Raw genomic sequence first — 13492 nt, forward strand, 5'->3', positions numbered from 1 at the left:
CATACTGTACATCCTACCTGTATCATCCACCTTACCCCAGCTCCTCTCCTCCATCTCCTGCTATATCATACAGCACATTCATACTGTACATCCTACCTGTATCATCCACCTTACCCCAGCTCCTCTCCTCCATCTCCTGCTATATCATACAGCACATTCATACTGTACATCCTACCTGTATCATCCACCTTACCCCGGCTCCTCTCCTCCATCTCCTACTATATCATACAGCACATCCTACCTGTATCATCCACCTTACCCCAGCTCCTCTCCTCCATCTCCTACTTTATCATACAGTACATTCATACTGTACATCCTACCTGTATCATCCACCTTACCCCAGCTCCTCTCCTCCATCTCCTACTATATCATACAGCACATTCATACTGTACATCCTACCTGTATCATCCACCTTACCCCAGCTCCTCTCCTCCATCTCCTACTATATCATACAGCACATTCATACTGTACATCCTACCTGTATCATCCACCTTACCCCAGCTCCTCTCCTCCATCTCCCACTCTTATATCATACAGCACATTCATACCGTACATCCTACCTGTATCATCCACCTTACCCCAGCTCCTCTCCTCCATCTCCTACTATATCATACAGCACATTCATACTGTACATCCTACCTGTATCATCCACCTTACCCCAGCTCCTCTCCTCCATCTCCTACTATATCATACAGCACATTCATACTGTACATCCTACCTGTATCATCCACCTTACCCCAGCTCCTCTCCTCCATCTCCTACTATATCATACAGCACATTCATACCGTACATCCTACCTGTATCATCCACCTTACCCCAGCTCCTCTCCTCCATCTGCCACTATATCATCCAGCGCATTCATACCGTACTTCCTACCTGTATCATCCACCTTAACCCAGCTCCTCTCCTCCATCTCCCACTATATCATACAGCACATTCATACTGTACATCCTACCTGTATCATCCACCTTACCCCAGCTCCTCTCCTCCTTCTCCCACTCTTATATCATACAGCACATTCATACCGTACATCCTACCTGTATCATCCACCTTACCCCAGCTCCTCTCCTCCATCTCCCACTCTTATATCATACAGCACATTCATACTGTACATCCTACCTGTATCATCCACCTTACCCCAGCTCCTCTCCTCCATCTCCTACTATATCATACAGCACATTCATACTGTACATCCTACCTGTATCATCCACCTTACCCCAGCTCCTCTCCTCCATCTCCTACTATATCATACAGCACATTCATACCGTACATCCTACCTGTATCATCCACCTTACCCCAGCTCCTCTCCTCCATCTCCTACTATATCATACAGCACATTCATACCGTACATCCTACCTGTATCATCCACCTTACCCCAGCTCCTCTCCTCCATCTCCTACTATATCATACAGCACATTCCGTACATCCTACCTGTATCATCCACCTTACCTCAGCTTCTCTCCTCCATCTCCCACTGTTATATCATACAGCACATTCATACTGTACATCCTACCTGTATCATCCATCTTACCCCAGCACATCTCCTCCATCTCCTACTATATCATACAGCACATTCATACCGTACAACCGACCTGTATCATCCACCTTACCCCAGCTCCTCTCCTCCAACTCCTACTATATCATACAGCACATCCTACCTGTATCATCCACCTTACCCCAGCTCCTCTCCTCCATCTCCTACTTTATCATACAGTACATTCATACTGTACATCCTACCTGTATCATCCACCTTACCCCAGCTCCTCTCCTCCATCTCCTACTATATCATACAGCACATTCATACTGTACATCCTACCTGTATCATCCACCTTACCCCAGCTCCTCTCCTCCATCTCCTACTATATCATACAGCACATTCATACTGTACATCCTACCTGTATCATCCACCTTACCCCAGCTCCTCTCCTCCATCTCCCACTCTTATATCATACAGCACATTCATACCGTACATCCTACCTGTATCATCCACCTTACCCCAGCTCCTCTCCTCCATCTCCCACTCTTATATCATACAGCACATTCATACTGTACATCCTACCTGTATCATCCACCTTACCCCAGCTCCTCTCCTCCATCTCCTACTATATCATACAGCACATTCATACTGTACATCCTACCTGTATCATCCACCTTACCCCAGCTCCTCTCCTCCATCTCCTACTATATCATACAGCACATTCATACCGTACATCCTACCTGTATCATCCACCTTACCCCAGCTCCTCTCCTCCATCTGCCACTATATCATCCAGCGCATTCATACCGTACTTCCTACCTGTATCATCCACCTTACCCCAGCTCCTCTCCTCCTTCTCCCACTCTTATATCATACAGCACATTCATACCGTACATCCTACCTGTATCATCCACCTTACCCCAGCTCCTCTCCTCCATCTCCCACTCTTATATCATACAGCACATTCATACTGTACATCCTACCTGTATCATCCACCTTACCCCAGCTCCTCTCCTCCATCTCCTACTATATCATACAGCACATTCATACTGTACATCCTACCTGTATCATCCACCTTACCCCAGCTCCTCTCCACCATCTCCCACTATATCATACAGCACATTCATACTTGGCATCTCACCCCCAGCTTACCTGCCAGCGTCTCTGGTGTCAGTAGTGCCTGAGGTTCTGGGGTGGACATCTGCAGCACTGACCCCTAGACCTCAGTGCTTATTGCTGAATGGCAGCTGGACTGTTACTGTAGGAGGTGCGCTCATTTACAAGCCGTCCCTAATATTGGGAGATGCCCCTATTTTAGGCCCAGGACACACTTCTATATACTCCTGCCCGTCATATGCTCCACCAGTACCGGGTACTGTAGAGTGAGGATTCTCATGGGAGCAGCAGCTGTGAATCCACAGCCCCAAATATATCCTACTCCCGGCTGTGGGGGGGCAGACATCCTCAAGCGAACCAGCATGGCATGACACCATAAATCAGTCTATTACTTTTTATGTGGGCATAGTCTGCATACTGTTGATTGACATGTGGGCATACTGCCTACTGACATGCTGGCACCTGTGTCCAGTATACTGACCTGTTCTTTTTGTATTCTGCTATTGCTTCATACTCTGTACTGAATTGGCACCTGGCCATTCCCTACACCGTTGGGCACTTGGGCATTAGGGATATTACCATGTGCTCACTATATTGGCATTATGCTGCTGGACAATTCCACTGTGGTGATCTTTGTTCCCATGGGGTAAATAATGTATTTAGTCCTAGGACATGCTGTGTTATTGGTCCTTACTAGGACATACGGTATATACATCACTCAGGACACTGTGTAGCCCATATACTGTAGCTAATAGTGATAGTTTTATTTATGCTGGGTAAATAGTATTACTGGCATCTTGTACGTTACAATAAATGAGAAGCCTTAGATGTGGGTTTGTGGTGCAGAAACGTGAGCCCTGGCCCTGTAATATGCTGTATTGGGGTATTACTTCCCAGACTGACAGCAGGTGAGCCCTGCCCCTGTAATATGCTGTATTGGGGTATTACTTCCCAGACTGACAACAGGTGAGCCCTGCCCCTGTAATATGCTGTATTGGGGTATTACTTCCCAGACTGACAGCAGGTGAGCCCTGCCCCTGTAATACGCTGTATTGGGGTATTACTTCCCAGACTGATAGCAGGTGAGCCCTGCCCCTGTAATACACTGTTTTGGGGTATTACTTCCCAGACTGACAGCAGGTGAGCGCTGCCCCTGTAATACGCTGTATTGGGGTATTACTTCCCAGACTGACTGCAGGTGAGCCCTGCCCCTGTAATATGCTGTATTGGGGTATTACTTCCCAGACTGACAGCAGGTGAGCCCTGCCCCTGTAATACGCTGTATTGGGGTATTACTTCCCAGACTGACAGCAGGTGAGCCCTGCCCCTGTAATATGCTGTATTGGGGTATTACTTTCCAGACTGACAGCAGGTGAGCGCTGCCCCTGTAATACGCTGTATTGGGGTATTACTTCCCAGACTGACAGCAGGTGAGCCCTGCCCCTGTAATATGCTGTATTGGGGTATTACTTCCCAGACTGACAGCAGGTGAGCCCTGCCCCTGTAATACGCTGTATTGGGGTATTACTTCCCAGACTGACAGCAGGTGAGCGCTGCCCCTGTAATACGCTGTATTGGGGTATTACTTCCCAGACTGACAGCAGGTGAGCCCTGCCCCTGTAATATGCTGTATTGGGGTATTACTTCCCAGACTGACAGCAGGTGAGCCCTGCCCCTGTAATACGCTGTATTGGGGTATTACTTCCCAGACTGACAGCAGGTGAGCCCTGCCCCTGTAATACGCTGTATTGGGGTATTACTTCCCAGACTGACAGCAGGTGAGCCCTGCCCCTGTAATACGCTGTATTGGGGTATTACTTCCCAGACTGACAGCAGGTGAGCCCTGCCCCTGTAATACGCTGTATTGGGGTATTACTTCCCAGACTGACAGCAGGTGAGCCCTGCCCCTGTAATACGCTGTATTGGGGTATTACTTCCCAGACTGACAGCAGGTGAGCCCTGCCCCTGTAATACGCTGTATTGGGGTATTACTTCCCAGACTGACAGCAGGTGAGCCCTGCCCCTGTAATATGCTGTATTGGGGTATTACTTCCCAGACTGACAGCAGGTGAGCCCTGCCCCTGTAATATGCTGTATTGGGGTATTACTTCCCAGACTGACAGCAGGTGAGCCCTGCCCCTGTAATACGCTGTATTGGGGTATTACTTCCCAGACTGACAGCAGGTGAGCGCTGCCCCTGTAATACGCTGTATTGGGGTATTACTTCCCAGACTGACAGCAGGTGAGCCCTGCCCCTGTAATATGCTGTATTGGGGTATTACTTCCCAGACTGACAGCAGGTGAGCGCTGCCCCTCTAATATGCTGTATTGGGGTATTACTTCCCAGACTGACAGCAGGTGAGCCCTGCCCCTGTAATATGCTGTATTGGGGTATTACTTCCCAGACTGACAGCAGGTGAGCGCTGCCCCTGTAATACGCTGTATTGGGGTATTACTTCCCAGACAGCAGGTGAGCCCTGCCCCTGTAATATGCTGTATTGGGGTATTACTTCCCAGACTGACAGCAGGTGAGCCCTGCCCCTGTAATATGCTGTATTGGGGTATTACTTCCCAGACTGACAGCAGGTGAGCCCTGCCCCTGTAATATGCTGTATTGGGGTATTACTTCCCAGACTGACAGCAGGTGAGCCCTGCCCCTGTAATATGCTGTATTGGGGTATTACTTCCCAGACAGCAGGTGAGCCCTGCCCCTGTAATATGCTGTATTGGGGTATTACTTCCCAGACTGACAGCAGGTGAGCCCTGCCCCTGTAATATGCTGTATTGGGGTATTACTTCCCAGACTGACAGCAGGTGAGCCCTGCCCCTGTAATACGCTGTATTGGGGTATTACTTCCCAGACTGACAGCAGGTGAGCCCTGCCCCTGTAATACACTGTATTGGGGTATTACTTCCCAGACTGACAGCAGGTGAGCCCTGCCCCTGTAATACGCTGTATTGGGGTATTACTTCCCAGACTGACAGCAGGTGAGCCCTGCCCCTGTATTACGCTGTATTGGGGTATTACTTCCCAGACTGACAGCAGGTGAGCCCTGCCCCAGTATTACGCTGTATTGGGGTATTACTTCCCAGACAGCAGGTGAGCCCTGCCCCTGTAATACGCTGTATTGGGGTATTACTTCCCAGACTGACAGCAGGTGAGCCCTGCCCCTGTAATACACTGTATTGGGGTATTACTTCCCAGACAGCAGGTGAGCCCTGCCCCTGTAATATGCTGTATTGGGGTATTACTTCCCAGACTGACAGCAGCCGCAGGCAGCACTATAATGCTGCCATTCCCCCTGTGATCAGACTTGCTGGGCATAGGGTAAGGCTGTTTGTGTTCCTGCAGCAGCAGAGGGATAAGGTGGGGGGTGATGTCTGGATCACTTCACTCGCTGTCTCACTGCTGGACGTCCACAGCGTTCCCAGGTTTGTTCTTCCTTCCAGTCGGAAGTTTTGCCCCAGGACTGGGTTTCCCATACCCTGCGAGTGAGCAGTACAGTCACAGCGACTGGTGCTTACGGACTATGCGGCCTTTAGTATTAAGAGAGCAAAAAATAATAGGTATCGCAACCGTTGTGCCCTAACCTAGGTCACATAGTCGTTAGCTATTGGAATCGCTGTAATCTAATCACTGCATGTCATTAGACAAGTAAGTGAAAGTCATTTTCACATTAATACAAAACCCTGTGTAACCGTGAGCCAGATGATGTCTCTAAGATATCTTCTTTTATTCTGATGTGTTTGTAGGTGACTGAATGTGGCCAGCGTGTTTTTTGTTCTGTCCTCAGGGAGAGACGCGCAGTGTTGCTCTATTTCATAGCGCTATAATATCCGCGCTTATCAGGTAGTCTCGCATGTCTCCAGGGTAATAGAAATGCTCTGTACTGGCTACGGATCGGTGGATTTGTACGTTACATCAACAAGAACGCCTGATGATTGTCCTGTATCTGATCTGACGGCCACTTACCAACTGCCACCTAAAATCAGGCGCTCTGTAGTGTTTAACCTGCAGAGTATTTCTCCTAATGCCAGTGATTAGTCCCAGCATAGTGTTCTTATATACTGGATAATATACCTCCCAACATTTCAGTTCCATGAATCTTTTCTGTACTATGCTGCCCTAAACGGCCCTCCAAACACCAGTGCGCTGCCGCGTTCATCAGCTGTAGGTGCTCGCCACCCGTTCACTGCTGCCGCGTTCATCAGCTGTAGGTGCTCGCCACCCGTTCACTGCTGCCGCGTTCATCAGCTGTAGGTGCTCGCCACCCGTTCACTGCTGCCGCGTTCATCAGCTGTAGGTGCTCGCCACCCGTTCACTGCTGCCGCGTTCATCAGCTGTAGGTGCTCGCCACCCGTTCACTGCTGCCGCGTTCATCAGCTGTAGGTGCTCGCCACCCGTTCACTGCTGCCGCGTTCATCAGCTGTAGGTGCTCGCCACCCGCTCACTGCTGGCGCGTTCATCAGCTGTAAGTGCTCGCCACCCGCTCACTGCTGCCGCGTTCATCAGCTGTAGGTGCTCGCCACCCGTTCACTGCTGCCGCGTTCATCAGCTGTAGGTGCTCGCCACCCACTCACTGCTGCCGCGTTCATCAGCTGTAGGTGCTCGCCACCCACTCACTGCTGGCGCGTTCATCAGCTGTAGGTGCTCGCCACCCGCTCACTGCTGCCGCAATCTCTGGGATACCTTGCTAACCACAATACATGTCAGTAAAAAGTGCTGCCAATAAATGGTTAACGTTCATCACCGCTGCTGCCAGGAGACAAACTGCCAGTAAATGAGTAAATGTTTCATACTTGGAATTGATGTTAGAAAAGTAATAAAAGAAATTGTAGCTTGTTGGCTGCAGATTGCGGCAGAGCCATCGCGACTGGATGATGCCTTCTGGCGACAGGGTTATATGTCCCCCTTTTCCCCCACTAAGAGCGCTTGTAGTGACAGGTCACACCCAACTGCAATAACAGACGTCTCCCTATGATTAGAAGTTATTGTGACACCATAAATCTCATCAGTCAGAGCCACAGACCTGTATTACCATGTGGGACGCAGGCTCTGCCCTCTGCAATAATAGTGCTGGATATGAGGTGTCATTATTCTCAGAGAAAGGGAGGACCTGGAGGTAACTTCAGTGCAGCAAGCTGGTATAGTGTGCTGCCGGGGGCCACAGGCTGGTATAGTGTGCTACCGGGGGCCACAGGCTGGTATAGTGTGCTGCCGGGGGCCACAGGCTGGTATAGTGTGCTGCCGGGGGCCTACAGGCTGGTATAGTGTGCTGCCGGGGGCCTACAGGCTGGTATAGTGTGCTGCCGGGGGCCTACAGGCTGGTATAGTGTGCTGCCGGGGGCCTACAGGCTGGTATAGTGTGCTGCCGGGGGCCTACAGGCTGGTATAGTGTGCTGCCGGGGGCCTACAGGCTGGTATAGTGTGCTGCCGGGGGCCTACAGGCTGGTATAGTGTGCTGCCGGGGGCCTACAGGCTGGTATAGTGTGCTGCCGGGGGCCTACAGGCTGGTATAGTGTGCTGCCGGGGGCCTACAGGCTGGTATAGTGTGCTGCCGGGGGCCTACAGGCTGGTATAGTGTGCTGCCGGGGGCCTACAGGCTGGTATAGTGTGCTGCCGGGGGCCTACAGGATGGTATAGTGTGCTGCCGGGGGCCACAGGATGGTATAGTGTGCTGCCGGGGGCCTACAGGATGGTATAGTGTGCTGCCGTGGGAACAATGTTTCCTGTAAGCGGCTCCTGGGTGTCTGTGCCCATTAGAAGTGGGTGTTTTTGTTTTCTCCTTCCTGTGCCATCTTTCACCCACCCAGCTCTTCCCATTATTTGTTGATCCATAACAAATTGCCTGCGTGTATATAGACAATTACGGGAGACACAAGGTGTTGGAGGCCCCCATACATCAGAGATTGATTGCAGCAATCGTGCAATTTGCAATCGATTGTCTATAAAAATCTTTCCCTTTTTCAATCGATTGCAGAATTGCTGCAATCAATCTCTGATGTATGGGGGGGGCCTTTAGTCTGTCCGTGTTGTGGGAGTCTTTTTTTGTCCTTGTTTGCTTTTAGTGCCTTTATGCTGTGCGTGTCGCAATTGGCGCTGTACATTGTTGATACCCGGTAATTATAGGCATCGATGTCGCGTACGTGGTGCTCGGAGACTGTAGTAGTACTGATACATGTCTGATGAACCATGTTGCTTTGTAATTATAAGTCCTGAGTGTCAGGGTTACATAACAAGCTTTCCACACGGGCGGATATGTAGCCAGGGATGTGTAGTAGTAACAATATCCAGGTGCAGCTATTTGGCTATGTATGTTGTGTGGAATGGGCATTGCTTAGGGTCATGTATGAAAATACTTATGGCACCTGCCCGGAATTGCCTAGGCTGGCTAGAGGTGACGCTTGCAATCGTGGCGAATGTTTGCGGCTAGTTTGGCGGTTTTCTATAGGGACGACCAGTAATAAATGAGTAAGGTAATGTGTTTGGGGAACGCCACAGTCTGCTGAGGTTACCGCGGATGGATGTAGGACAATCTCCATGGCATTCGGTGGCGTCTGTCGCCAGTAATTAAACGCCCGCAGTCAGAGCACCTTGTGTATTAATGGTGATGATTCCCCTTCGTGACAAGTTCTAGGTCCCGGTATAATCTGCGCTAATTGCATTAAAGCTGCTGTAGTGTCCTAATAAGCTTTAGTTTGCAGATTCCTGTGTTGTTGTAGCGGTCTCTGGGGCTCAGTCTGCATATCTGGGAATCCCCCCACTCATTTTACTGCTTACCCCAGTCTGACTGTCCCTTAGGCAGATATCCGTGGTGATGTAAGGCCGCAGCCTAGGGTGGGCGCATATGGTTGTAGGTGGGATAGAGACCACGGAGAGGGCTGCAGGAGAGCCGGTAGCAGTCGGTGAGAGGGGGCAATGAGGCAGGTGTTAGATTAGGAGGTAAGTGGGCTGGACAGTCAGTCAGGAAAGAATTATAATGGGGAATATACAGTAATAAAGGTAGAACAGGTGAGTACTGGGGCCAGTCGGCAGGATGGCACAGACTGTGTTGTGGTGTAATGGGGATAAAGGATATGTACAAAGGGGAATAATGATTGGATATATGAAAAGTGAGGTAATTATAGAGGAATGGTGGCAGGGAAATGGCGCTGCGGTGGCTAAGATGGCGCTTCAGGGACCACATTGGGTGGCTGCACAACCTTCCAATGGGCCACAAATCGCCCTTAATCTCAGTAATACATTCAGTCCAGAGATAGAGACGTCTATGTGTACGGTACCAGCAGACAATATTACACGTGTTACACGCTATAACAAACACACGTGACAGGAAGGAGCTGGGGCTGCAGGGGAAGGCCCATCACATGTAACATGTAGGCAGTACTGGCCATGTGAGCAGAGTAGAGGGAGCCATCTAGTCTATAAAGGACCCGGTGAGGGATTTGGGTTAACAAATAAATAACAATAAAAGTGAACAATGCATCAAATAGCAAAATGATGTGTGATCACACTGACAGGGGGGGGGGGGGGGGCGTCTGTGCTCACACTGACGGGGGGGCGTCTGTGCACGCACTGACGGGGGGGGGGGCGTCTGCGCTCGCACTGACGGGGGGGGGGGCGTCTGCGCTCGCACTGACGGGGGGCGTCTGTGCTCGCACTTGTCTACAGCTAAGTGTAGGCTAATATCTATGTTTGCTCCTATACATTATTTACTATACGTCTTTTCAAGGTTTGTTAGTTATTTACAGTGGGCCATATAAAGCCAATGATCTGAGCTGAGATTCCCTGAAGGTATGTTTCCGTCATACGCAGGCGTTCTCCCTCTCCTGCCAGTTACAGCCGCTGAGGAGTTATTGCCCCTGGACTTTGAGCCCAGGTGTAATAGGAAACAAGGTGCTTGACAGGAAATCTTATATAGATGAGGACATCGCCCCGTAACCAAACAATGCCCTGAGAATGGGCCGGGCAGCTATGTCTTTGTGTTTTGTAGGTGCACCCTCGTGTTTATCAACAGTGACTGAGATCTGTAAGTGACCCGGTCATCACAACGCTTATTTCTGTTACTAAATCAGCGGATAAAACGCGTTCCTACATGAACGGCTGCATTACTTATCCCTGCGTTACACACCAGCACCGCCAGTGTACGGGGTCACGGTACCCCTATGCGGTGTTATATAAGATCTCTCTGATAGGAAACTGCTCATTTATGTGTTATTAAAACGGGAATAGAAAATAAAATCGCCCTGTAATAAGATGGCGAGACGGTAATTCATGAGTCGCTGTAATAGTGACCTGAACTATGGCTGTGCTTGGTGCTTATTACTAGGGATAGATTTATACCATCTGTGTGATAGATTTCTCCTTTGAACATACATGTTTAATGTTAATGAATCCTTTTCTCTCTAATTACAGTTAGCTTGTCATAGTGATTAATAATCTGCAAGTATCTGCAGGTTGTGAATTATAACACATCTGTATTACAGCTGATAAAATGGCTTTCAGGATGTTTTTGCACTCTGTATACTAATTATTATCAAACTAAGATATTTCGCAGTGGCGGGCAGGTCTGGCTGAATATAACCGATGTGCGTCTGCAGATGTCGGCAGTGGCGGGCAGGTCTGGCTGAATATAACCGATGTGCGTCTGCAGATGTCGGGCAGTGGCGGGCAGGTCTGGCTGAATATAACCGATGTGCGTCTGCAGATGTCCGGCAGTGGCGTGCAGGTCTGGCTGAATATAACCGATGTGCGTCTGCAGATGTCGGGCAGTGGCGGGCAGGTCTGGCTGAATATAACCGATGTGCGTCTACAGATGTCCGGCAGTGGCGTGCAGGTCTGGCTGAATATAACCGATGTGCGTCTGCAGATGTCGGGCAGTGGCGGGCAGGTCTGGCTGAATATAACCGATGTGCGTCTGCAGATGTCGGGCAGTGGCGGGTAGGTCTGGCTGGATATAACAGATGTGCGTCTGCAGATGTCGGGCAGGTCTGGCTGAATATAACGGATGTGCGTCTGCAGATGTCGGGCAGGTCTGGCTGAATATAACCGATGTGCGTCTGCAGATGTCGGGCAGTGGCGGGTAGGTCTGGCTGGATATAACAGATGTGCATCTGCAGCTGTCGGGCAGTGGCGGGCAGGTCTGGCTGAATATAACAGATGTGCGTCTGCAGATGTCGGGCAGTGGCGGGCAGGTCTGGCTGAATATAACCGATGTGCGTCTGCAGATGTCGGGCAGTAGCGGGCGGGTCTGGCTGAATATAACGGATGTGCATCTGCAGATGTCGGGCAGTGGCGGGCAGGTCTGGCTGGATATAACCGATGTGCGTCTGCAGATGGCGGGCAGTGGCGGGCAGGTCTGGCTGGATATAACCGATGTGTGCTTTTAGTTGCTGTGTTTGCATGACATGGTATTGTGGCTGCCATCACTGGAATAACAGCTTAGCGTTCTCTCTCTATAAGGATGACAGCGTCACTTGCGGTAGCGGGAAAGCCGCATCCGGAGCCGTACAGTGTTCGCAGCAGTGCGAGAGTGATTTGGAGGCCTCCTAACATTTTTATTGCTGTTGAGACTTGCACGGCACATCTTGTCATTTCTTAGCACCGTGCTAGAGCCGAGCTCTGTGCTACAACATTCCGCTGGTTCATATGTGAACGTCAGACATGCTGGATGCCACAGGTCATGCATTCAGGCGTGGTGGTATAATGCCATCAAGTAACCCTATATATTGTATATGGCACCAGCAGCGCAGCAGTGGGCGATTGCTCTTCCTTGTGACCTTCCTCCAGCTGGCACGTAGCTTGCCGTTAGCCTATGTAATGCCCATTGTATGAGCCCTCTCCAGTCATTAAACCAACACGAGAGGATTGTTGGCACTGCTTGGCACAGGTTTGCTGGTCGCCATGGAGGTGTCTGATAACTACGGGCTGCTCAGGTTGCCATATGCAGATAGTTATGCTAGCATATGTGACTGTGCTGGGCTGCCTTCTGTGCCCCTGGCATGTGCTCCGTCTGGAAAGGAGAGCGGTTCCCGCTGACTGCTCCCGTGTATGTGCACATGGAGAGCATAGAGGGATATTACATGACCCGGAATATCGGACGTCGCTGCTTTAGTTTATTCATTAATCGCTGCCAAATGATTGTTGTATCACACCGCTCCTCCTGGCATCCATCATAACAGCGATATGTGTTTTATTGACTGACGGCTTGGTAACTGCGTACACACAGGCAGCCGCACTCTGAGTATTTACATATCGATAGGTGCGGCTGCGCCAAGCGGCATAATGCTATCTGCTGGTTATTTCACGAACATGAACTTTTTTTTTCTTTTTCACTATGCTACAAAAGCAGACACATTTCCTAAACATGAAGGGCCCCATTTAACAACCAGACATAAGGGGTTGTCTCAGTATGTAACAATCAGCAGTAATCTAATATTACTGATATTTGTCTCTGTACCGCCTACGCCATCTATAGAGCGATACGGTCCCCAGTGCCGGCAATAGGGACCCAGAAACAGCTTTTCCAGCTTCAGCGAAGCCTTCCAGGCACTGCCGAGTCCCCGCCGGGTGAGGGAGTCATGCGCCTGTGCAGATTGGCCGTTGCTAGCAGCAACAGACTGCCAGCAACAGAACAGAGGATGCCGCTGAAAAGGGGAACGCCGCTGGACCTCGTCGGAGGGGTAAGTAATGTTAATAGCAGCAGCATATTTTGTTTAGTATTGGAATTTAAGTTTTGTTGCTAGATGTAGCCCTATATATTATGTCCCTTCTTGGCTCCTGATTTTTAGCCTAATGATATAAGGGGTCAAACCTCCCCTACTTGCCCAGCGGCAGTTGGACCCTTTAATGGCTCCGCGCTCGGGTAGTAACCCACCAGTGGATTCATGTCGGAAATTCAA

At 50.1% G+C, this 13492-nt stretch overlaps 1 protein-coding gene across 1 annotated transcript in view; it reads left to right on the forward strand.

Moving 5' to 3' along the window:
- RAPH1 (Ras association (RalGDS/AF-6) and pleckstrin homology domains 1) overlaps window positions 1-13492 on the forward strand; it is a 112720-nt gene that overhangs the window by 19258 nt on the left and 79970 nt on the right. The gene's annotated exons all lie outside the window — the stretch shown is intronic.

Source organism: Taudactylus pleione, unplaced genomic scaffold (assembly GCF_031769625.1).
Source record: "Taudactylus pleione unplaced genomic scaffold, aTauple2 ptg000617l, whole genome shotgun sequence".
NCBI classification, from domain to species: Eukaryota; Metazoa; Chordata; class Amphibia; order Anura; family Myobatrachidae; genus Taudactylus; species Taudactylus pleione.